The sequence below is a fragment of the Platichthys flesus genome, chromosome 8 (assembly GCF_949316205.1).
Source record: "Platichthys flesus chromosome 8, fPlaFle2.1, whole genome shotgun sequence".
Lineage (NCBI taxonomy): Eukaryota > Metazoa > Chordata > Actinopteri > Pleuronectiformes > Pleuronectidae > Platichthys > Platichthys flesus.
Window position 1 is genome coordinate 295,278 of NC_084952.1, and position 23,423 is coordinate 318,700.

Below are 23,423 nucleotides of genomic sequence, written 5' to 3' on the forward strand. Positions count from 1 at the left end.
CATATGGACGTCTGATGCAACGCTCGCCATTAAACCGCCGCAGCCAGATGTTCCCACACAGCCACGTTATTATCGATGCAAATTTATTCATTAAACAATTTAATTGTGTCAGTGATTGACAGGCGGCGGCGTGATGACGGAGGAATGTTATAAAGCTAATAATCAGTTAGTCTTATTAACTCCCTGTGTCAGCAATATGGCTGTCAACATTTATGTGGATTAACCTTCCTAATGGCGCCGCACACACATCAGCTGCTCGCCACCACAACAGACGGCCCCACGCCTCCATGTTCACAGAACACGCCCCCACCTGAGAGAGAGAGTCATACAGGGGGGGGGTCTCCATTCAGACCACACGTCACTGATGACAAACACAAACTGATACACACGACACTGGTGACACCTAGTGGCCGGAGGTTGTATGTTTTCTTCCGTCACATTTTGTGAACACGATATCTTCAGAACGAGTCGAAGGAATTTATTCAAATTTGGTACAAACGTTAAGTCGGACTCACAGATGCACTGATTAGATTTAAGAGGTCAAAGGTCACAGTCTGGAGGGACACAGTGAACTGGTTTGTGAATTCAATCTTCTCAAAATATCTGTCTGCAAAAACCTCTTCACCCTCAGATAAGAAATTACAAAAATTACTTTACTTACAATTAATAAAAAAAAATACTAGAAGTTGGTTATGATGTAAATTGATCAAAAGCTTCTGAAAATTTCCAAATATGAGGAACGTTATGATTTTCTTCACAAGATGTTCTCACTGTCAAAATAAAGTTAAACGTTTCCTCAAACTTGTAAAATGACCTCTGACCTCTGACCTTCACATGGCTGCGACACATCAAACCTTGGTCTCGAGTCCCAGTGAAACTGAAAATCAGAAGTGAACAATGGTTCTGACTTTAAAAATGAAATTCCTGTGATTATCTGAGATGAACGCACGGAGGCGACAGGTGAGACGGGCGAGTCTCCGACCTGCTGTCGTCCATGTCTGTCTTCTTCTGTGGTGCTGGCAGTCCAAGGCCGACGGCCGTGTTTTATTCATGCAGCTCTGACAGGCGCCGTCGGGACGCCTCATGGCTGCAGGACCCCGTCAGCGATCATGTGACGTACATCAGGTCAAAGCTGAGCTGGAGGAACAGGAACATGTGGCTCAAAGCTCTGACAGAACATCCAGTAAGTGGAGCTTGAATCCAGAACATTGAGTCAGAAACAGAAGTGAAGCATCTTTATCATGAAGAGCAGGATCCAGGTAGTTGAGACCTGGTGCAGCTCATCGTCCTCTGATGGACGGTTTCTCTTCTCAGCCACGACCAGGAGCTGATCTCATCTCCGTCTGTGAGTCAATCCACAAGAAGAACATTTCTCCTCATGCAGGTTCAACTCATATCCTCCATCTTGGGACCATGTGGTTTTCTGCCTGCTCACTTGTTTCTGCCGGATCTCCGGAGGCTGAAACTCTGAAATTCACTTTCACTGTGAGAAACATTAAGCTGATGTGAAATGATCATAAACCCGATGGTGCCATCAACAGGATATTTCAGAGTAGAAATATCTGACATTGATATTTTATCTTCAGATGACCTCATTAGCCTAGCTTAGCATAAAGACTAGCAGCAGTTGGAAGCCATTAGCCTCATGAAGAGAATTCTTTGATTTGATTGGTTCATGTGAATATGTCGACTTTTATCTTTGGGAAATTTGCTGTGTTGCTGCAGCAATAAGGATTTTTTAATCTAAACATTTGGTGTCATATTATTAAAATTAGTATTTTGTATTTTCCATGTCAATTGCTTTTCTTCTTCTTCTTCTTCTTCTTCTGTTGATGCTGCTCTAGAACAGTGTTGATTGGTTCCTATCCACAGATCCAGGGCTGTGTAGAGAAGTTACAGATTTATTTTTCAGTGAAAACTGAAGCTTCTCAGGAATCCAACGATGGCGATAGTGAAGATGTGAAGATGTGTTTAAAACCAGGGGAGGAGGAAAAGCCCAGCGGAGGTTTATTAGGCCGACATCAGAATCCTGAGCCTCTCAGAGAACAGAGAGTGGACGAGATGCAGACAGAAGCCGAGGCAGCGTTCAGGCTCCATTACATCTGAGAGCAAACAGCATGAACAAGCGTCCAATCAAACATCCAGCGCTGCAGGACGAGTGGGAACTGACAGCAGATCTCACACTGCTGCTCCCCTGAGGCCGAGCTGTGTTATCAGGAAACACAAACCTCCTCCTCCTCCTCCTCCTCCTCCTCTCTGTTATTACTCTGACACCTGGGCCCAACATGTGGAACTTTATGTCTTTTCATTTGTTTCCTCCTAAACAAGGTGCAGGTCTGCAGGACGACGCCAGCTGGAGCTGAACAGACGGGACGAAATGTGACACAACACCACAAAGCCCTCACCACCATTCACCCACAGTTCTGCTGCAGAGCAGGTCCAACCCTCCTCCTCCCTGTGAGCAGGTGGGACAAACGGACCAATCAGAGGAGACCTTTCAGTGTTTCTCATCAGTTTGGTTGGAATCAGTTATTTGATGATATAAAACAGAGACGTCATGATTGACAGCTGACACTGTCTCAGGATTGGTCGAGAGCATGTATGGGCGGGACCTCGATACCAAGGCTCCACTCCACAATCACTACAGCAACAACAGACTCTGACTGACAATGGCACCGTCACAACAAGATGGAGACATTTTTGAATTGTTATTTTTGTTGTTGTGATATGATTTATATATAAATAAATATACATATTCCTGCTTGTTGCATTTAGTGTTGCTGGAAATAGGACAGTTGTGAAGCTGTAAAGATCTTGTCTCTCATTCACACACACATTCATACGGTGCATCTATCAATCAATCAATCAAATTGTATTTGTATATATTCACAAATCACAGTTTGTCTCATAGAGCTTTAACATGGTGAGACATCCTCTGTCCTTCACCCTCAACAAGAGTCAGGACAAACTACTAAAAACCTTTAACAGGTACAAATACACAGAAACCTCAGAGACACATGTGAGGACCCGTCTCCCAGGACGGACACAAGTCAACAGAGGTCAAGTGAAGGAGACATCATCAGATTAAAGTTGTTAGCAGCATTGATGAGGGTAGACATCTTGAAGGATAACTTCAACACTATATGTCAAACAGTCCTGATGCATCATAGTCTCTGGTCAGCAGCCAGCAGGACCATGATCCACCATCCAGACCAGATCCACTAGAGTTCACTGTTCCTATCAGGGGCCACTTGGGTCCAGCTTCCTGCCCAAGGACACTTCGGCATGCATATGGGGAAGACTGGGATCAAACTGCCTACTTCTGGTTGCAGGACGACCGCTCTACCCCCTCAGCCACAGTCGTCCCAGCCACTAAACAAGTGGAAAGTGAAGTTTGTGAGAGTGATGACGTCTTTGTGACGTTTACAGACAATGAACTTCTCATCAGACTTTATTAAACACTATCACTGAATTTCATAAATAAATGAGTTTATTCACTCTTTCTCTTTGCATATCACAGAGGTCAGAGGTCAATGATCCATATTACATGAAGTGAGGATGTTTCTTTTCAACGGCAGAGTGAAGAGATATTAAATATGACTTAAATCAGACTCAATAAGAATACAAATATTTTCACCATATACAGCTTTTAATGTGTTTCAACTGAGGATGGACCTGAATCTGAGAGACATTAATAAATTAACAATAATAATAGAGTAACTGTGTGTGTGTGTGTGTGTGTGTGTGTGTGTGTGTGTGTGTGTATTTCTTATGCTTTAAGTTTGTATTCGAGTGACCATGAAAGTTAGAGATCTGATCTTCTTCCTGTTTCCAGCGACACTGAATCTCTAGATTTAACTCTCAATTAATTATATAGTCATTTTATGTGATTTCACGTATAAACTGTGAAACAATGTTTTTTTGGGTAGAGAAACATTTGAGTTTTAATAAATGTTATTAAACTGATAAAAAATTTAAGGGGTTAGAAATAAATAGAACGTTTGTTCTGAGACAATGTAAACGTGAATGAAGCTGGAGGGTTTTACTTAAATAAAATGTATTTCTTGATAATAACTCTTTATTTCAACTTTTTATTTCCTTTCCTGTTTGTACACATCAAGACATTTCTAAAGAAATATGTCCTACATATAAATTTATTTCCCGACTTTAATCTGTGGTTTTATAATTATCAGCAAACTCCTCCGGATCCAAACGAATGACTTAGTGCGTCAGTCAAAATGCCCCCCCCCCCCCCCCCTCTCTTCCAACATGTAAATCTTTATGATTCATCTCAAGGTTTAAAATACAAACAGGAAACAGAGGATTCCACAGTGTGTGTCTGTGTGTGTGTGAGAGGGTGTGTGTGTGTGTTGGTTTGAATCTGAACAACTGAATTAAAACTCACGTCTTCATCCCCCCCCCACCCCAAACCCCCACCACCCCTCCACAGTTACCATACTGTAAATCTCCCCTCATGTAAAACTCTGCACCTGTGGCCCCCGGGGCTCCTGATCCGAGGGCCACAATAAACATGTCAGCCCCCCCGCCCCCTCCCACTGGCCCCCATAAATAAACATAAAACACAGGAGCAGGGCATGCTGGGAGGGGCCAGGGGTCATTACAGCCTGTGTGTGTGTGTGTGTGTGTGTGTGTGTGTGTGTGTGTGTGTGTGTGTGTGTGTGTGTGTGTGTGTGATCACCAGCAGGGGACTGCAGCAGGTCGAGCTGAGGAGCTGCAGAGTTTATCATTTTTATTCAGACAGTTATCTCCTCTGCTCCTCACACACACACACACACACACACACACACACACACACACACACACACATACAGAAACACAGACACTCCAACACACACACACAAATACACACACACACACCAACTCACACACACACACAAACACACATACAGACACACAGACACAAACACACACACACATACACACAGGCATAGCCAATCAGCATCGATGCTGAGGCTGCGTTCACTTCATGTTTAAATCGGTAACAGTCCCCGCCCACACTGTGACCTGAAAACACAGGTCACATGACTGTTCACCTACACCGGTCATGTGATGTAAACAGGAAGTAGATTGTCTCTCCAGTTGGAACAGTGATGGTGACGAGTCACTGACAGGAAGTGTTACTGACGGGAAGTGTTACTGACGGGAAGTGGTACTGACGGGAAGTGTTACTGACAGGAAGTGTCACCGACAGGAAGTGTCAATGACAGGAAGTGTCAATGACAGGAAGTGGTAATGACAGGAAGTGGTACCGACAGGAAGTGTTACCGTCAGGAAGTGTCGTTGACAGGAAGTGTTGTTGACAGGAAGTGTTACCGACAGAAAGTGTTACCGACAGGAAGTGTCGTTGACAGGAAGCGTTACCGACAGGAAGTGTTACCGACAAGAAGATTTAGCGACAGGAAGTGTCACTGACAGGAAGTGTTACCGAGAGGAAGTGTTACCGACAAGGAGTGTTAGCGACAGGAAGTGTTAGCGACAGGAAGTGTCAATGACAGGAAGTTTCACTGACAGGAAGTGTTACCGACAGGAAGTGTTACCGACAGGAAGTGTTATCGAAAGGAAGTGTTACCGAACAGATTAAATATTTGCGCTAAAGAAGACATCTCAAAAGAATATTTATTTTTTTAATAATCAAGACTGAACTTGATACAGGAAGAATTAGGACTATGAGAAATAAAAACCTGTTTCAAAATAAAGGTCTGTCTTCCTCCGTCTTTCTCTCTCTTTCTCACATCCTCTCTTTCCTTCTATTTGGTTAATCCCTCATCATCCACTTCTCTTTTTACTTATATTCGTCTTCCTCTTAATCACATTGTTACTAACTTATTATTTCTTATACTTTTCTTCCTCCTCTCCTCCATCACATTTGATCATTTTTTCTTCCTCCTCCTCTCCATCCTCACATCCGTCCTTCTTCCCTCCACTTAATTTTTTCCTCATAAATATTTGCATCTTTACATTTCTCTAATTCATCCCCCCTTCTTTCCCGCCTCCACTCCTCCCCCTCTACCTTTTTGTCCTCCCTCCTGCCTCTTTGCTCCATCTTCACATTTATATTTCCCACTCCTCCATCCCTCCCTCTCTCCTCCTCTTATGTTTTTCATTTTTCACATTTCTCTATATTTCCTCCCCATCCCTCTCTCCTCTCCGTCCTCACATTTATATTTTCCTCTCCTCCTGCCCCCCCTCTTCACAACACGCCTGTAACCATGCCCTTTCCCTCTTCAAACTAATTACCTCGGCTACCTTGTACCCGCCGCCCCTCGGGACGCCAACAACTGTCAGACCAGTATTATTTTTGAAATTTAAACAATCATCTTACGTGCGCTGCTGCTAAGATCCTGGCCTTTTCGGCAGCTTCGACCTTCAGTAATTAATACCCCAGGGCCCATTATTGGCAAAGCCTTTATCCTCTGGGCCAAGAAGCCTCTAACCCGCTAATTACGGCCAAGCAGCTAATCTTCCAGCCGGCTGATTGACAGCTACACCTATTCTACTAATTGCCTGTTGCAGACAACACCTGGTGAACCGCAGCGTCGGGGGAGCGCGCCGGGCTCCGACAACGCCTCTGGGTCCTGGGGGGGGGCGAACAAGTGGGGGGGGCTGTGGGAGAGTGTGAGGGGCTGGTATTGTCTTTATGAGGGGGGGGGGGGGGGAGACGTAGCTGTTTACTTAATGTTTGTACATTTTTTATTGTACATATGGAGCGTTTGTGGTGTGTGTGTGTGTGTGTGTGTAAGTGGGTGTGCGTGTGTGACTGAGAGTGTGTGTGTGTGTGCGTGAGTGAGTGTGTGTGTGTGAGAGAATGAGAGAGTGTGTGTGTGTGTGTGTGAGACAGAGAGGGTGAGTGTGTGTCTGAGTGTCTCTGTGTGTGAGAGAGTATGTGTGTGTGTTTGTGTCTGTGTGTTTGAGAGAGAGTCTGTGTGTGTGTGTGTTTGTGTGTGAGTGTGTGTGTGAGAGAGAGAGAAAGTATGTGTGTGTGTGAGTGTCTGTTTGTATTTGTGTGTGATCGTGTGAGAGAGAGTGTGTGTGTGTGAGAGTGTGTGTGTCTGTGTGAGTGACATTCAGGTGAAAGTACCTTTGTCAGGAAGTGAATATAAAATAATCCTTGTGATGTTTTCACTTGTTTCATCTAAATTGTACAAATTGTTGTTTTCTCAACCCTAATGGACCCTTTAACTTCTTTATATTTAAATACTTCATATTAAATACTTATATTGAATACCTTATATTAAATACTTTACATTAAACACTTTATATTTAAATACTTATTATTTACATTCTTTATATTTAAACACATTATATTTACATTCTTTATATTTAAATACTTTATATTTAAGTACTTTATAGTAAATACTAATACTAATACTATATTAAATACTTAATAATTACATTCTTTATGTTTACAGTACATCAGGAGTGGGGACGGGGGAGGTCAGGGTTGTTCAGCTGCAAAATGACACTTCACCACTAGATGTCACTATTTTCTACACATGAACCTTTAAAGAGCATCAAAGAAAATAAACCACTTTATAATAATATTTAAACAAATACAAAAAAATTGTTATGTTATTGTGTTGGAAGAGAAAACTTTGTGATCATCCTCCCTGGTTTATCTGAAGGTTTTATATTTCTAACTGGTCACATCAGTGGGTTGGGCTCTCTGGTTCTCCTGGTTCTTCATGTTCTCTGTTCCTCTCTCCTGGTTCTTCATGTTCTCTGATCCTCTCTCCTGGTTCTTCATGTTCTCTGTTCCTCTCTCCTGGTTCTTCATGTTCTCTGATCCTCTCTCCTGGTTCTTCATGTTCTCTGTTCCTCTCTCCTGGTTCTTCATGTTCTCTGTTCCTCTCTCCTGGTTCTTCATGTTCTCTGTTCCTCTCTCCTGGTTCTTCATGTTCTCTGTTCCTCTCTCCTGGTTCTTCATGTTCTCTGGGACTGTTTCCTGTTCCTCACTCCTGGTTCCAAGTAAGTTCCTCCTGAGTTATTAAATGGCGGGTTGTGGGGGCGGGGTTTGGAGAAGAAGTGATGTCTGGCTGTGACAGGATGAGGAGGGACGTTTGACGGCGTTGGGACTTGTTGTCAGTCTGTCTTTGTCTGACGGGCGGTCGGGTGGGGGGGGGGGGGGGTAAAGGCCAGAGCTCTGAGGCTCAGCGTGGGGCTGCAGGCGTGAGGAGGACTCCGCCCACTCGCCACAACGAGAGGTCGCCCTCCGTGTGACGGACCCCCGACGCCACTCTGTTGTGCAGATGTAAGCCCCCCCCCCCCCCCCCCCCCCCCTCGGCTCCTGACCTCAGGCTGGCAGCGCCCGGTGAGCAGGACCATCGATTGATCTAAGTAACATCATGACGTGATTAACATAAACGGCCTGTGGAGGCCGGGGCGCCCCCTGCTGGCAGGACCAGGCAGCAGGCGGCCACACCACGGAGTCGGATCCATGAGAGATCGACGTGAAGAGGAACAACACAACCACACAGGATCAAACAAGTTCTCCATGTTCAAATGATTCCACGTGAACATTAATTAGAGACTCACGAAAGAAGACGTCCAAAAAAATTTAACTTAAATTACGGAGACCGGAATTAATATAAATAATAAAATAAAGCAGAATAAAGTTTTTCGTTATCTCTCATTTAAAATGAAGAAAATTCATATTTGCTAATGTTTTATTTTGTATTATTATATCAATATATGATTGTTTTATGCTAGTGTTCATACTGTGAAGGGTCACGATTAATTAAGAAATAAAGATTCATACATTTTTTATACTTAATTTGATCAGATCAGTGTGTGTGTGTGTGTGTGTGTGTGTGTGTGTGTGTCGGTGACAGCAGCTCATTTATCACTGTTTTTGTGTTGAGATGATTAATCTGCTGCTGGAGACTCACAGCTGCTGAGCACAAACCCAGGGGGCGCTGTGGAGCTGCTCTGAGAGCTGTGTGTGAGGGCAGGGAGCATACACCAAACACACACACACACACTGGGATGGGGGGGGTCTCCTCCTGCTCCAAGGCTGTAAAATAGTAAATGGAGCAGAGAAGTGGAGGGAGCAGCGGCTCGGTGGAGTCCTGGTCCAGACTCGACCCCAATGTTCTGCCCAGTGACACTGGGTTCTGTGGGTTCTGTGGGTTCTGTGGGTTCTGTGGGTTCACTCTCACTTCATGTGTTCCAGTAAATGTACATGTCATGTTCATGTGTGAATAAAAACATGTTGAGCAGGGGGCGTGTACCACGAGTTCTGGTCTACAGAGGATTTCCTGTTGGTGTCACCGACTCAGGAAGCTAGCTCGTTAGCTTCGACACTGCCATGCAAAGCATTCTGGGATATGTTGGCCCGAGAAGGATCCACCTGTTGCGTGTATCAGCTGTGTCTGAAACACACTGTTGATCTCCCCCTGGTGGCTGGATGCAGTGTTGACCCTGACACAGCGGCTCCACTATGACATCACTACAGACTGGAGCTGCATGTGACATCATCACCGGCTTTGATTACATTCCATCGCTCCGACGCCAGACACGTGACCTGACCCAGCGGCCACGCCTCACACATATGCAACATGTATGTTTAATTATAGAAACCAGTGATAAGGAGACGAGTCTGAAGCTCTGTGGGCTCGGTCAGGTCGATGATGTCACAGTCAGGTCGATGATGTCACAGCCGCCTGCTTCATTATTCATGAGCGGAGCATCAAGCACATGGAGATATTAGCATGTTAGCTTATCATCATGTGTGTTGAACAAAGTCACTTTAAAGGATGAGGTCCAACCGGCGAGCACCGGATCGTGGGTAGATACCCCCCCCCCCCCCCCCCACACACACACACACACCCCACACACCAGGACGGGGTGTGGAAATCACAGGGGCCGAAAACACACCGAGCTGAAATGTCAGGCCCCTGAAGAGGGGCCCCCGCCTGACAGAGTGTAACACAATAACACAATGAAAAAGAACAGTTCAGCAAACACACACACACACACACACACACATACATTCACACTTACACACATACACACACGTGCAGACACATGCACACACACGCACACACCGAAACACACAAACACACACACTTCCTGTAGCGCCACCACCAGGAGAAACTGTGCATGTGCTGCTCGGACTGACAGGTAGATCGTTATGTGGTAGTGATCTCCGTGGTCTCCAGGGGGCGCTGTGAGATGAAGGACAATGAACATCTGTGTCCGAGGTTTCGTCCTCGTGTGGAAACAGAGACAGTGAAACAGTCGATGATCGGAGAGTGAAGCAGCTCCTCAGTCCACCTGCATCGATCTGTGTGTGTCTGTGTGTGTGGGGGGGGGATGAAAGGTTCACCCCTCCCCTGCGCCCCATACGCCAGAGCCTCGACCCCGAGACGGCCAATCAGCTGCAGGCCAGCGGTCAAACTCTGCGTCTGCATTATTCATGAAGCAAGGAGTCCTCTGAGGAGACCACTCCCCTCACAATGTTTACAGAGAGTGTGTGTTCAGTGTGTGTGTGTGTGTGTGTGTTCAGTGTGTGTGTTCAGTGTGTGTTCAGTGTGTGTGTGTTCAGTGTGTGTGTGTGTGTGTGTTCAGTGTGTGTGTTCAGTGTGTGTTCAGTGTGTGTGTGTTCAGTGTGTGTGTGTGTGTTCAGTGTGTGTGTGTGTGTTCAGTGTGTGTGTGTGTGTCACTGCTCTTACTCGTCTTTACATTCATAGACATTAATAGTCATCATTTCAGATGATATAATGAACTGACCAGTGGGCGTCGCTCTTCATCTCAGGAAACATCACGATTTCATTTCAAAACTCAAACGTTGATTTATTGAATTTGTCTAAAAGATAAATTAATAAAATCAGATATTCCTACAGGAAGTGAATGATTCGTCTTCAGGTCAGAGACAAACACACAACTACAAACAGATGATTGATTCAGCTCGTCTTCCTCTTGGACTCGTTCACTCGTCTTCCTCTTTGACTCGTTCACTCGTCTTCCTCTTTGACTCGTTCACTCGTCTTCCTCTTGGACTCGTTCACTCGTCTTCCTCTTGGACTCGTCTCTTCATCCACTTTGCTTTGAAAATGAGTTCTGAGGTGAAAGGTCAAGTTCAGTGTTTCCTTTCTCTTTCCTTGTTTAATGAGACGTGCTCCATCATTTATTCAGCCGACACACCGCTCCTCCTCTGCTCCTCTGCTCCTCTCCTCCTCTCCTCTTCTCCTCCTCTGCTCCTCTGCTCCTCTCCTCCTCTCCTCTTCTCCTCCTCTGCTCCTCTGCTCCTCTCCTCCTCTCCTCTTCTCCTCCTCTGCTCCTCTGCTCCTCTGCTCCTCCTCTTCTCTTCTTCTCCTCTCTTCCTCTCCTCCTCTCCTCCTCTCCTCCTCTCCCCCTCTGCTCCTCTTCTCCTCTTCTCTTCTTCTCCTCTCCTCCTCTCCTCCTCTCCTCCTCTCCTCCTCTGCTCCTCTGCTCCTCTTCTCTTCTTCTCCTCTCCTCTCCTCTTCTCCTCTTCACCTCTCCTTCTATCCTCCTCTTCTCCTCTTCTCCTCTTCTCCTCTCCTCCTCTCCTCCTCTCCTCCTCTCCTCCTCCTTCCTTCCTTACTTGAGGAGTCGTTCTTGATAAAAGACGGAGACAGGCAGTAAAACCAGATCAAACCACAGGGATGAGTAAAAGGAGGAGAAGGAGGAGGAGGAGGAGGAGGAGGAGAAGGAGGAGGAGGAGGAGGAGAAGGAGGAGGAGGAGGAAGGAGGAGACGCAGCCGCTGCTTGCTCCTTAACGAACCATCATCAATATTTTAATTGATGTGGAAAATGAAACTTTTTTTTTTAAGTAAAAAAAATGAGTCTCCACATATTTCAGAGGATTCCTGCAACCGGAGGAACCAGTGGACTTCAGGTGAAGGATCCAGAGCTGGTGGTGCTGAGCCCACGTCTCCTCGTGGATCAGCTGAGCCGAGCTGCAGGTTCATCAGCTCCTCGCTGCTTCAGGCGTCAGCCGCAGCCTGACAGCAGTTTTTCGCTCGTGGCTAAAACAGTGAAGTTCATCCCATCACACTCGTCTAATTGCCACCGAGGGGAAAGCGAGAGCCGGCTCTCTCATCTCTGAGACGTGGCCGCCATGATAAGCAGCCGGCCCGCTGCTCTCTGGGAGCTGCTCTGACTCGATGGAGGCCACAGGAACACGAGGTTGATTCCTGATGAGCAGTGGACGGCTCACGACTCGATGAGCTTCAGTCCGTCTCCACCGTCCCTCCTTCAGGATGGATTTAGATTTTCACCTTCTTGAAGCTTCAGGATCTTCCTCACTCTAGTTTAAATAACACGGATGTCATCTAACCACAGCAGCTTCGTCCACGATGATGACGAGGCAGTCGGGACCTCTGATTGGCTGCTCCACGTGTCCTTTGTGCTCAGATTGTCTTCCTGCTGATGCTTTAGTTTAATTATGTTTAGTTTAATAAAGTCGGTCATGGATACTTCTACACACAGATTCATTTTACACATGTACAAATCTGATGACACACACACTGATTGAGAAACAGTTACACAACTTCACACACACACACAGACATACTATTTGCCCCATACAAAGATCCTCAACTGTTTTTGAAAATTGTGTATAAATGATCAATAATTCAGTTTGGATCGTTCTGCTGTCGACACAAACGTTCACTCGCCGAGAACACGACCTTCTCCAGAAAGATTCCAGAGGAAGCGACCTCGGACTGCCAGTGTGTGTGTGTGTGTGTGTGTGTGTGTGTGTGTGTGTGTGTGTGTGTGTGTGTGAAGATACGAGCCGACTAGGAGGTGATGGACGTTGCGTCTCGACTCTGCAGAGACCGAAGCTGCAAACAGCCAATAAGTCGTTCATTATTTACATCTCAGCCGCTGCCAGAGAACAGCCCGAGCCAGAAAGTTTCCAGTTCAGCTCTGTTGAGGATAAAAGTGCTAATAATGAAAAACGGTCACAGCTCCGTGACGTCATCGTTTGAAAACCGCATCATCGCACTTCAGCCTCATTTCAAATCTCAGTTTAAAGTCAGGTTTTAATTGAGGTCACGAGTTTAAACAGAAAGAAATTAAGCCTGTGACTCGTTTCTGTCAGAATGAAACAGGTGTTTAACATCTGCTCAGGTGAAACTGGTGAAACTGGTGAAACTGGTGAATCTGGTGAAAACCAAGTTGTGAACTGTCCCTTTAACACTAAACGCTGCGTAGACCTTCTTTGCCCTGCACTCGGTCTCTCAGGCAAACCTCCACCTTTCTTCTTAAAAAATAAGTTTGCTGGATAAATGCTACGACGATGGGAGTTTATGTTTCTTCTTTTAAATGAAAGATATTTGCTGCAGAGATGATGATGTTTTTCAGTGGTGGGCGCAACTAAACAGGAAGTCGTTGAATTGGATGAGATAAAATAAAATACATATCTATATTAGTTATTCCTGAGGCTGAGGAGACAGACTGCCGGAGCTTTTTATTAATGGTCTTCCTCCGAGTTAACTGAGCAGACTGTCATTAAAACGCTGAGGCTCTCGTCCTGTATGAGACTTTTTCACGACACAATTTATCTTTTTGGCTGCTTTAAGCTTCCAATTTGTAATGAGTTATTGGGCTGTTCCCTGAAATTCCCCTGTGATTGAGCAGGAAGTATTCGGGACATGATTTATAGACGTTAATTGTGGAGTTTGAAAAACTCACAATGGAGAAGAGGAGGAGGGAGAAAGAGCAGAGAGGTGCACATCTGGAGAAGACATCACGGCCGAAGCCAACTTTCTGCTCCTGGGAGGGAAGTTAGAGCTGAATGTGAACTAAGCTGCACCCTGGAGAGCACCACATAGTTCCCCCTGTCAGCCTGTCGGCCCTGGCCCCCGGCCCCGGGCCCCTGGCCCCTGGCCCCCGGCCCCCGGCCCTGGTCCACATCGTCCCCGACCCTGCAGGAGTCAGACGAAACAGATTTGTATTTGATATTAAAGCTTCATCAGGTGTGTGTGTGTGTGTGTGTGTGTGTGTGTGTGTGTGTGTGTGTGTGTGTGTGTGTGTGTGTGTGTGTGTGTGTGTGTGTGTGTGTGTGTGTGTGTGTAAAGCCCACCTGCAGCACCCGTGTAAAGACTCTGACTCATTGAACCATAACTGACGTTCATGAAAACGATTCTAATGTCTCTTCCTCTTCCTCTCTCCTCTTCCTCCCTCCTCCTCCCTCCTCACCTGATTTCTCTTCTGTGTGTTTACTCAAAGTCCGGAGACTGAACCGGTTCAATCCGGTCGAGTTGTGATGGATCCGATTCAGAACCTCCCAGTTTGAAGGTCGATGGTTTCACTGGTTTTTCTGTGAGTCGTTGAATTCACATAAAGTCCCACCAGTTGGAGAGCGCTGCTGAGGGACGGCCCCGTCACTCATGTTGCACCACAAAGGATTGTGGGTAGCCCCCCCCCCACACACACACTGTTGGCACAAAGCTCGTCGACACCTCATGTTGACATTTCCTTTCTTGTATATTTTTACATGCAGCACCTGCCGCCCCCCCCCCCCCCCCCCCTTGGACGTATCTCCTGCTCAGGTTCCCCCCCCCCCCGTAGGACCCTCCTCTTCCTGTCCTCCCTACATCTTCTCGGCTGTGGAGCAGAACAGATGGCAGAACATGTAGCTGACCTAAAACAGTTCCTCCTCTGGGAGATGTTTCTCTCAGCGTGGCCGAGCGTCTTCCTGTCGCGACCGAGGATCCGACTGGAGGCGACGTTTCATCGAGGAGTCGCAGGTCGGATCTGGATCATGAGACCGATCTGGATCATGAGACCGATCTGGATCATGAGACCGAGCGTGAAGCCGAACTCGTCACTGACGTTGAGAATCGTGTTCTGAGCCGATCTCCTCTCAGATGTAGAAATCTCATCCAGGTGATTCCAGCTTTTGGCAGCGATTTCTTTCTTGGCTCCGAGCTCGTCTTCCCGTCCTCGCTCCCAGCGGAGCCGTCCACACGAAGCCAGCACTGCTGTTTATTTTCTCTCTTTACTGTTTATTACATATGAAGCCAAAACATAAAAATAAAATATGATATGTGGAGACGGACCAGAGCCAACTGTTTTTAGGGCCCAGGGCCAGAATCGGACTTCTGTGCCACCTCAGTCTTCTTTGGTTTGTCTCAGGTCACGTGACCAGTGTTGAGCATCAGAACTATATTAATCACTTATTTGTTTAAAATAAACTTCATAGTTTCTACTTTGATGTTTCATGAATCTGTTTTTGTTTGTGTCATCTGACTGCACTGATTGGTTGCTCTGCCGGCATGTGGCCGCTGTGGATTGGTTCAGAGACCTCGAGCGTCCAGGACTGGTTCGGATTCGTTGGTTGAAAACTCGCTGATTTCTGAACGTTAGATGAATAATTTCTCTGACATGAAATGAACCAAACAACCAAAATATGAATTCATGATCCGGTGAATCAAGAAGTTGTTTGTTAACTAAACTGGTGAAAAGTTTGATGAGATACAGCGTCATTCGTGGTTATTTCATAAAAACAATATGAGCACTGACATATTTTCATGTCGAGACACAAACCAGAGTTTGACATGTTTTGTTATTTACACTTTTCAGCTTCGTCTGAGAATCTCCCAGAAACCACATCTGTGTCGGTGTGAGTCACAGAAGAGTCAGAGTGCGACTGCACCAGCACCTGACCTCCGCCTGCCCCCCCCCCCCTCGCCTCCTGTTATGGAAACATGACGGAGATAATATCACCAAGACGTGACACAAACACGACACAAACTGTCTGGAGGATTTTCATGGTGAGCGTCAGGAATCAGAAATCTACGATTCATCTACGATCTGAAGTCTGACCTGCATCAGTGTGGCGCCCCCTGGCTGCATCGAGGGGCATTACTCCTCCGATGGTTTCTCATCAGCACACATCTTGTGTAAATTAAAATAAAACTGACGGAGTGGTTTAGGTCCCGGTCCTTTAAACACTGAACAGTTCAGACGACACATTCTCACAGTTCCGTGATTTATTTATTTAACATTTTACATCTGGAAGTCAGAGTTTCCTGTTTCTTACAGTTCTGGATTCAATGTGTTGGCCGGAGCGCAGCGGTGGTACGTCCATTCAGGCTGGTCCACCGTGCCAGCTCCCCCCCTCTGGATTTCACATTAACACCCAGATCCCGAAATAACGACAGAGCCACGCCCCCTCGTTCCCTCCAGGTTATTATCTCATCAGTAGCAGTTATTACTGATCGGGGGGGGCGCAATGTATGGAGGCTCATTTCTGTCGTGAAACAAACTACACTGTTTTTGTAAAATGAAAACATTTTATTTAAGTTATGAATTTAACAAATCTGGTGAAACTTTGGGGAAACATTTGGCTCGTATGAAACCTCCATCGCCCCCTGGTGACAGGTCCTAAACATCCTCCTCCATGTTAGCACATGGACCAAACTAAGTCTGAGTAGACGTTAAATAAATGTTTGTAAAAAAAATTCACAGTTTAATGTTTAATATTTATACTAAATGTCAGTCACCCGATTTCTTATCTTTATTAAATTTCATGCATGTTTTGGTTATTTTGGACGAATGCAGCTTCCATACATCAGCGTCCTCTGGAAATGAGCTTTTAGAAAGTGACTGTAATTCCTCTCCTGCCGCTGTAATAACAGGAAGTGTGTGTGTGTGTGTGTGTGGGGGGGGATTCTCGTCGTGTGGACGCCCGACCGGAGGAGGCGGAGCGGGTGCGGGCTCGGAGCCCCCTCCTCCTGTTCCATCCTGAGCCCCACACATGATTCACGGCCTCCAGCAGCAGAGGTCACGTGGATTCACGCCAGCACCCAGCGCCTCTAGCTCCGCCCCTTGTTCTAACGAGCCCTCCGTCCATTAGCGGCCGCGCTGCAGCTGATATTCTTTAATTCACTCCACAAAGAGGGAGGTTGTCCGGGGCCTCGCTGCACTTAATGCCTGCAATTACATCAGGTCACACATCCTGAAGTGACCCCCGGGACCCGAGAGAGAGCGCCCCCCCGACACCAGCACCAGCCTCCTGCTCTGAAGCCACCGAACACCCGAGGGCTGCAGCCGAACCACCCAGCTCCGATGCACCTCACACTCGCTGGGCGTCGGAGTCCCACCAGCTGGAATGTGACCGGACGCACAGATGGCCCACCCCCCCCCCCCCCCCCCAAAAAAAACCTGCAGCCAATTAGAGCCGACACAATACAGGTTCTGTCCCGCAGCAGGAGAAAGAACCAGGAGTGTTGTTTTATGGCCGTTATTTATGAGCTTATAACTCAGAAATCAAATGAGTTCATATTGAGGAGGCAGAGATCCTGATGGATTTCCCTGAGCTGGGTCGAGTTGATACGAGCGAGTCGGGCCAAAGAAAACAGGGAAACTCAGAACCGCAGGCTGGATACTCCGGTACTTCAAGTAGAAATACTCCATTACATGTCCAGGTCCTGTCGCTTTCCTGTGGGGGCACAGAGTCACAGATTACTGCTGAGAGTTCATACATTAGTTTGGCAAACAGTAATGTACATTAATGGATGGAGGAGAGGTGGATGAAGATGGAGGAGGGGTAAAGGAGGAGATGAAGAGGAGTGGATGAGGAGGAGTGGATGAGGAGGAGTGGATGAGGCGTCTGGCGGGGGGGTGGGGGGGCGGGGTCAGGCCTCTCTGCTGTTCATTACAGGTGATAAGTGCCCTCGGAGGGGCCGCAGATAGAAGCGAGCTCCAGCAGAGGGCTGGACCGGGTCTTTATGGGCCGTCCGGAGACACCCTCATCCCTCAGCGCTCTCCGGGGACCCGGGGTCGCTCGCAGGAATGGCCCCCCCGCCGCCTGTTCCACCGCCACGGCCCGAGAAGGAGCCGGGCACCGGGCCAATTAGACAAAGAGAATAAAATGGAAACACAGAAGTGTAATCCATAAATAAGACTCATGTCAGCTGCCGCCTTTTTACTTCTCGCCATTTTTATTTCCTCATTTCTACATGACCGCTGGTCTGAGGCTGAAGTGGATCAGAGAGAGAGAGAGTGATGGAGGAAGAGGAGGAGGATGAAGGAGGGATGAAGAGGAGTATGAAGAGGAGGATAAAGAGAAGATGAAGAGGAGGATGAAGAGGAGTATGAAGAGGAGGATGAAGAGGAGGATGAAGAGGAGGATGAAGAGGATGATGAAGAGGAGGATAAAGAGAAGGATGAAGAGGAGGATGAAGAGGAGTATGAAGAGGAGGATGAAGAGGAGGATGAAGAGGAGGATGAAGAGGAGGATGAAGAGGAGGATGTCGCACTCTTCACCAACACATAGTCGACCTCTGGTTCTGGTGTGTGAGTGTGTGTGTGAGTGTGTGTGAGTGTGTGTGTGAGTGTGTGTGTGTGTGTGTGTGTATGAGTGTGAGTGTGTGTGTGAGTGTGTGTGTGAGTGTGTGTGTGAGTGTGTGTGTGAGTGTGTGTGTGAGTGTGTGTGTGAGTGTGTGATAGATGAACTAGAACCAGACAAAGATCACAAGGTGTCAGGACACATGATGATTTGAGCTCATTTGTAAACATGCCCCCCCCCCCCATCCAGATGTTAGCAGCAGTAAAAGGAGCTGATGTGAGTTTCCTCAGAGAAACAGAAGAATGTTTTACTGCTGCTGCTCTCAGAGCAGAAATGTTGGACTGCTGGAGAAATTCAATTACATCTTGATTGAGTGTTGACATTTCTGAGGCCTAAGACAGGAAATTCATTAAAAGCAGCAGAGCAGCTGGGGGGGGGACTCCAGCGGCTGTAAAAGAATCCGAGGTCCGAGGTGATTATGGAACGGGTCGGTGCTCGGGTCAGGCCGCCGCTCTCCACCGAGCCAATCCTGGATCTTTAGAGGCTCCGCCGCCGCAGCGCTCGCTGCATTGATTGAAACTAATGCACCTGGGACTCGGACTCACATCTGTCCAGAAGTGTGGGGGCGGGGGGGGGGGGGGCTCGGTGTGTTGCAGGAATAATGTGAGGCATTGATTCTGACACACATGGTATCGTAATAAACTAATCTGAGCAAAAAAGAAAAGCAGCAGAACAAGACGATCATCTGCAATTTATGAAGACGTCTAATCGTTAAGTGTGGGGGGGGTGGGTGGGGGGGGTGTCAGGTTCCGTGATTTCTCTGTTGCATCAGAGTCCAGACGTCACCCAAAGACTGCGTTAAAACCCCCCCGACCAGCTCAGCTGCTTTAAGGTTCCATCATCCTCATTAGAGTTTCACAGTCAAACGCCCTCTGGTGGTCATAGTAAGTATGACAGGAGCAAAGGAGAAGGTCACATGACAAACTGTTTGTTTTGTGTTTTTTTCTCCAACAAGCAGCTGTAACTGTATTGTTCCCATGAGGCTCCTGATTGGTTGTTATTATCTCTTCTTTCCAAGTGGAGCTCGGTCACGACGGCTCGGAGAGCGACTTCCTGTTTTAGTAATCAGGTGTTGGGTTCGGACTCGGTAGCGCCCTCTGAAGTGAGGACAGAACCAGGTGTTTCCTGGTGTCTCCTGGTGTCTCCTGGTGTCTCCTGTTGTCTCCTGGTGTCTCCTGGTGTTTCCTGGTGTCTTATGGTGTCTCCTGGTGTCTCCTGGTGTCTCCTGGTGTTTCCTGGTGTCTCCTGTTCTCTCCTGTTCTCTCCTGTTCTCTCCTGTTGTCTCCTGGTGTCTCCTGGTGTCTCCTGGTGTCTCCTGGTGTTTCCTGGTGTCTCCTGGTGTCTTCTGGTGTCTCCTGTTCTCTCCTGTTGTCTCCTGGTGTCTCCTGGTGTCTCCTGGTGTCTCCTGGTGTCTCCTGTTCTCTCCTGTTGTCTCCTGGTGTCTCCTGGTGTCTCCTGTTCTCTCCTGTTGTCTCCTGGTGTCTCCTGGTGTCTCCTGGTGTCTCCTGGTGTCTCCTGTTGTCTCCTGGTGTCTCCTGGTGTTTCCTGGTGTCTTATGGTGTCTCCTGGTGTCTCCTGGTGTCTCCTGGTGTTTCCTGGTGTCTCCTGTTCTCTCCTGTTGTCTCCTGTTGTCTCCTGGTGTTTCCTGGTGTTTCCTGGTGTCTCCTGTTCTCTCCTGTTGTCTCCTGGTGTCTCCTGGTGTCTCCTGGTGTCTCCTGGTGTCTCCTGTTGTCTCCTGGTGTCTCCTGGTGTCTCCTGGTGTCTCCTGGTGTCTCCTGTTGTCTCCTGGTGTCTCCTGGTGTTTCCTGGTGTCTCCTGGTGTCTCCTGGTGTCTCCTGTTGTCTCCTGGTGTCTCCTGGTGTTTCCTGGTGTCTTATGGTGTCTCCTGGTGTCTCCTGGTGTCTCCTGGTGTTTCCTGGTGTCTCCTGTTCTCTCCTGTTCTCTCCTGTTCTCTCCTGTTGTCTCCTGGTGTCTCCTGGTGTCTCCTGGTGTCTCCTGGTGTTTCCTGGTGTCTCCTGGTGTCTCCTGGTGTCTCCTGGTGTCTTCTGGTGTCTTCTGGTGTCTTCTGGTGTCTCCTGGTGTCTGCTGGTGTTTCCTGGTGTTTCCTGGTGTCTCCTGTTCTCTCCTGTTGTCTCCTGGTGTTTCCTGGTGTCTCCTGTTCTCTCCTGTTGTCTCCTGGTGTCTCCTGGTGTCTCCTGGTGTCTCCTGGTGTTTCCTGGTGTCTCCTGTTCTCTCCTGTTCTCTCCTGTTGTCTCCTGTTCTCTCCTGTTGTCTCCTGGTGTCTCCTGGTGTTTCCTGGTGTCTTCTGGTGTCTCCTGGTGTCTCCTGGTGTTTCCTGGTGTTTCCTGGTGTCTCCTGTTCTCTCCTGTTCTCTCCTGTTGTCTCCTGTTCTCTCCTGTTGTCTCCTGGTGTCTCCTGGTGTCTCCTGGTGTCTCCTCCAGGCTCTTGAGAAACAAACCTTTGTTGCGACCACAGGTATGGATGTGTCCTCCTGGAGGAGCTGGACTCCCTGTGCAGCGTGAGGAGCTGCAGGTTCCTCCTCATACTGATATGAGATATGATTTGTTCTTCTACAAACTGAGACTCATTTGAAGTCGTTCAGGTCAAACTCTGGATACTGATGTGACCTTTTCCTGCTCAGACGCCGGAGTCTCCGGTTTCCCTCCTGTCCCTCTGCACGTCCTCTGACCGGCCGGTAACCGCTCCCTGGACGGAGGAGGACATCTGCAGCGTCCAGCACTTACAGATCTGTCCATAAAGACTTTAACGTCCTCGACGGCGGCGGCCGGGCCGTTAACTTGTTTATAAATCGGGATCTTTCACTTCCTGCACTAACTGCCCTCCCAGGGCCAGTTTCAAGAGAGCGGCCACCAGAGCAGTCGCAGGTAGGAGACAAAGACTGGAGGAGGACAAATGTCTTTTTATTCCTTGACAAGGACTCTGAATATTTAATCGTCATCGAGAAAACATCGAAAGATGAGAAAGTTCTTTGAGACTTTCACTGAAACCAAGTGTTTTTCAGTTTGTCAGAAACTTTGGATGCAGATGTGAGTTGAGGAGTGGAGCCTCCGTCAGCTCCTCCAGGTGATCCCACTCTGAATAAATGATGCTCTCCGTGTTCTCACAGCTTCCAGCTCAGAGGTCAGACTCCCGGCTCGGATTCACTCACAACTTTGAGGCAAAATAACAGAAAAGTGGAGAAGCGGCGAGAGAACGAGATCCTCAACAAAGTGTAAATAATGTTTTCTACCTGAGAGCACATTCCGAGGGGTTGAAACAAATCCCTGCAAACAGCAGCAGCGTCCCGGGGTAATGAAGCAGCTCATGAATATTCTGTGTGCAGCTTCGCAACAAGTCCACTTTTCTTATTTTCTAATTGACGGAAAGTTCAGACTATTATTTATTTATCGCTGCGATTCCTGCGCGCTCCCTGAGCGGCCGGTGGAGAAGAGGAGCGGGGGTGTTGTGAGAGGAGGAGCCGGGCGGCTGACAAACCCTAAGACCTTGTAAAGATCGCTCCTAACAGATTTTCTACCGAGGATTTGTGAACTCCATCTCGGCTAATCACAATGGAGCCTATTAGTGCTTGACATTTTTATCCGGCAGCCAAAGACTTCCCGTCTCGGCTGCAGCGCGGCTACCGGCAGCGGACAGCTCGGTGCAGCGGGCGGGGGGCCGGGGGGCCGGGGGGCCATCCGGCGCTCCTCCTGGGCCCACCTGCAATCCAATACCTGAGCCCCTGTGCCCCGGACGCATTGATTTCTTGTCAGCTGCAGAAGTTTTCAGCGCGGGCTGAGGGCGAGGATGGGGGGGGGGGCGGGGGGAGGGGTGGGAGCAGTGGGATAAGGGCTGAGAGAAATCTTAATTAAGAGAGGGGGATTTACTGGAGCGAGCCGCGGCTTCTTTGGGGATCTGGTCAATGAATCGGAGGGGGGGGGGGCCGGAGGAGGAGTGTGTTTTCTGCTGAAGCCGGAGATTAGAGAGAGTGACGGGCCGAGCACGGCGCCGTGCGGAGCTCTCTCTCCTGTCGATCCCTCCATCTTTACGAGGGGTGAAGGTGGGGCCTCGGGCAGATCTGCACTGTTGAACTCATTACAGAGTATTACCCACTAAGAAAACACTTCGCCGCTCTAATTGCCCAATTTAGGTGTGCAGGTGGTCGCGGCAGCCGGCAGTCACTCACGCCTTTTACTGCTGCGCTCGCCTCGCCGCCGCCCGGCGCTTAATAACAAACACATGACGCTGCTCAGCGCCGGCCACACGCCTGGAAGGGATCCCAGTTACTAAAGTAATCCACTACAACTGTGCTGGGATCGTGTCTCTGAGGGAAAGAAAAGTGTTGCATGTTTCCAGAAATCAACTTAAGAACTGAAAGAGGAAAACTAAACTTATTTGAAGACATTTCTGCAAAGTTCACGGCTGTAAACATTTGAAATATAAAACACTAAAGAATCGATATGTTTCTGTGTGAAGGATAAAACAGTTACTTCAGGTCTGTAGTGAAAATCCTCTCCGGAGTGAAATGAGCTTCAGACTGAAGCGTCTCAGCCTCCGGCTCAGAGACTCGTCCTCCTGCAGCTTCCTGTCCCTGATGGACCAAGTCTGACCTTCAGCACGCCTCGTCAATCTGACGCTCAGTCCATGAAGAAAGAGTTTCTGGAAAATGACGATCTGGTGAAACAAGTTTTCTCCACAGCTCGTTACGACCTAAATAAATATGGCCGACATGACGGCCCCCATAAGTGAAGCCACCTTCTTCCCTTAAAGCTTTAAATGGGTTTGATAAAAGTCATAGAAAGCTTTATGTGAAAATGTAAGAAAGACTAAAATAAAGAAGTTAAACAGAGAACTGTATTTATTTATAATTAGTTTTCACTTCATTATTATAAAAAATGGAATCAAAAATATGTTCTGTTTCAGTCGTAGAGAATAACAAAACATATTCACTTTCTATCAGAACTCTTCTGGGCCTGAGGGGTCGCGACCCTCTGTGTATTTCATCTATTGGCCTCAACAGAAGTGAAGTTTGACAGATTTTTGTTTGTGACTCAGAGTTTAACCTCCGGCCGCTGAGGTTTCT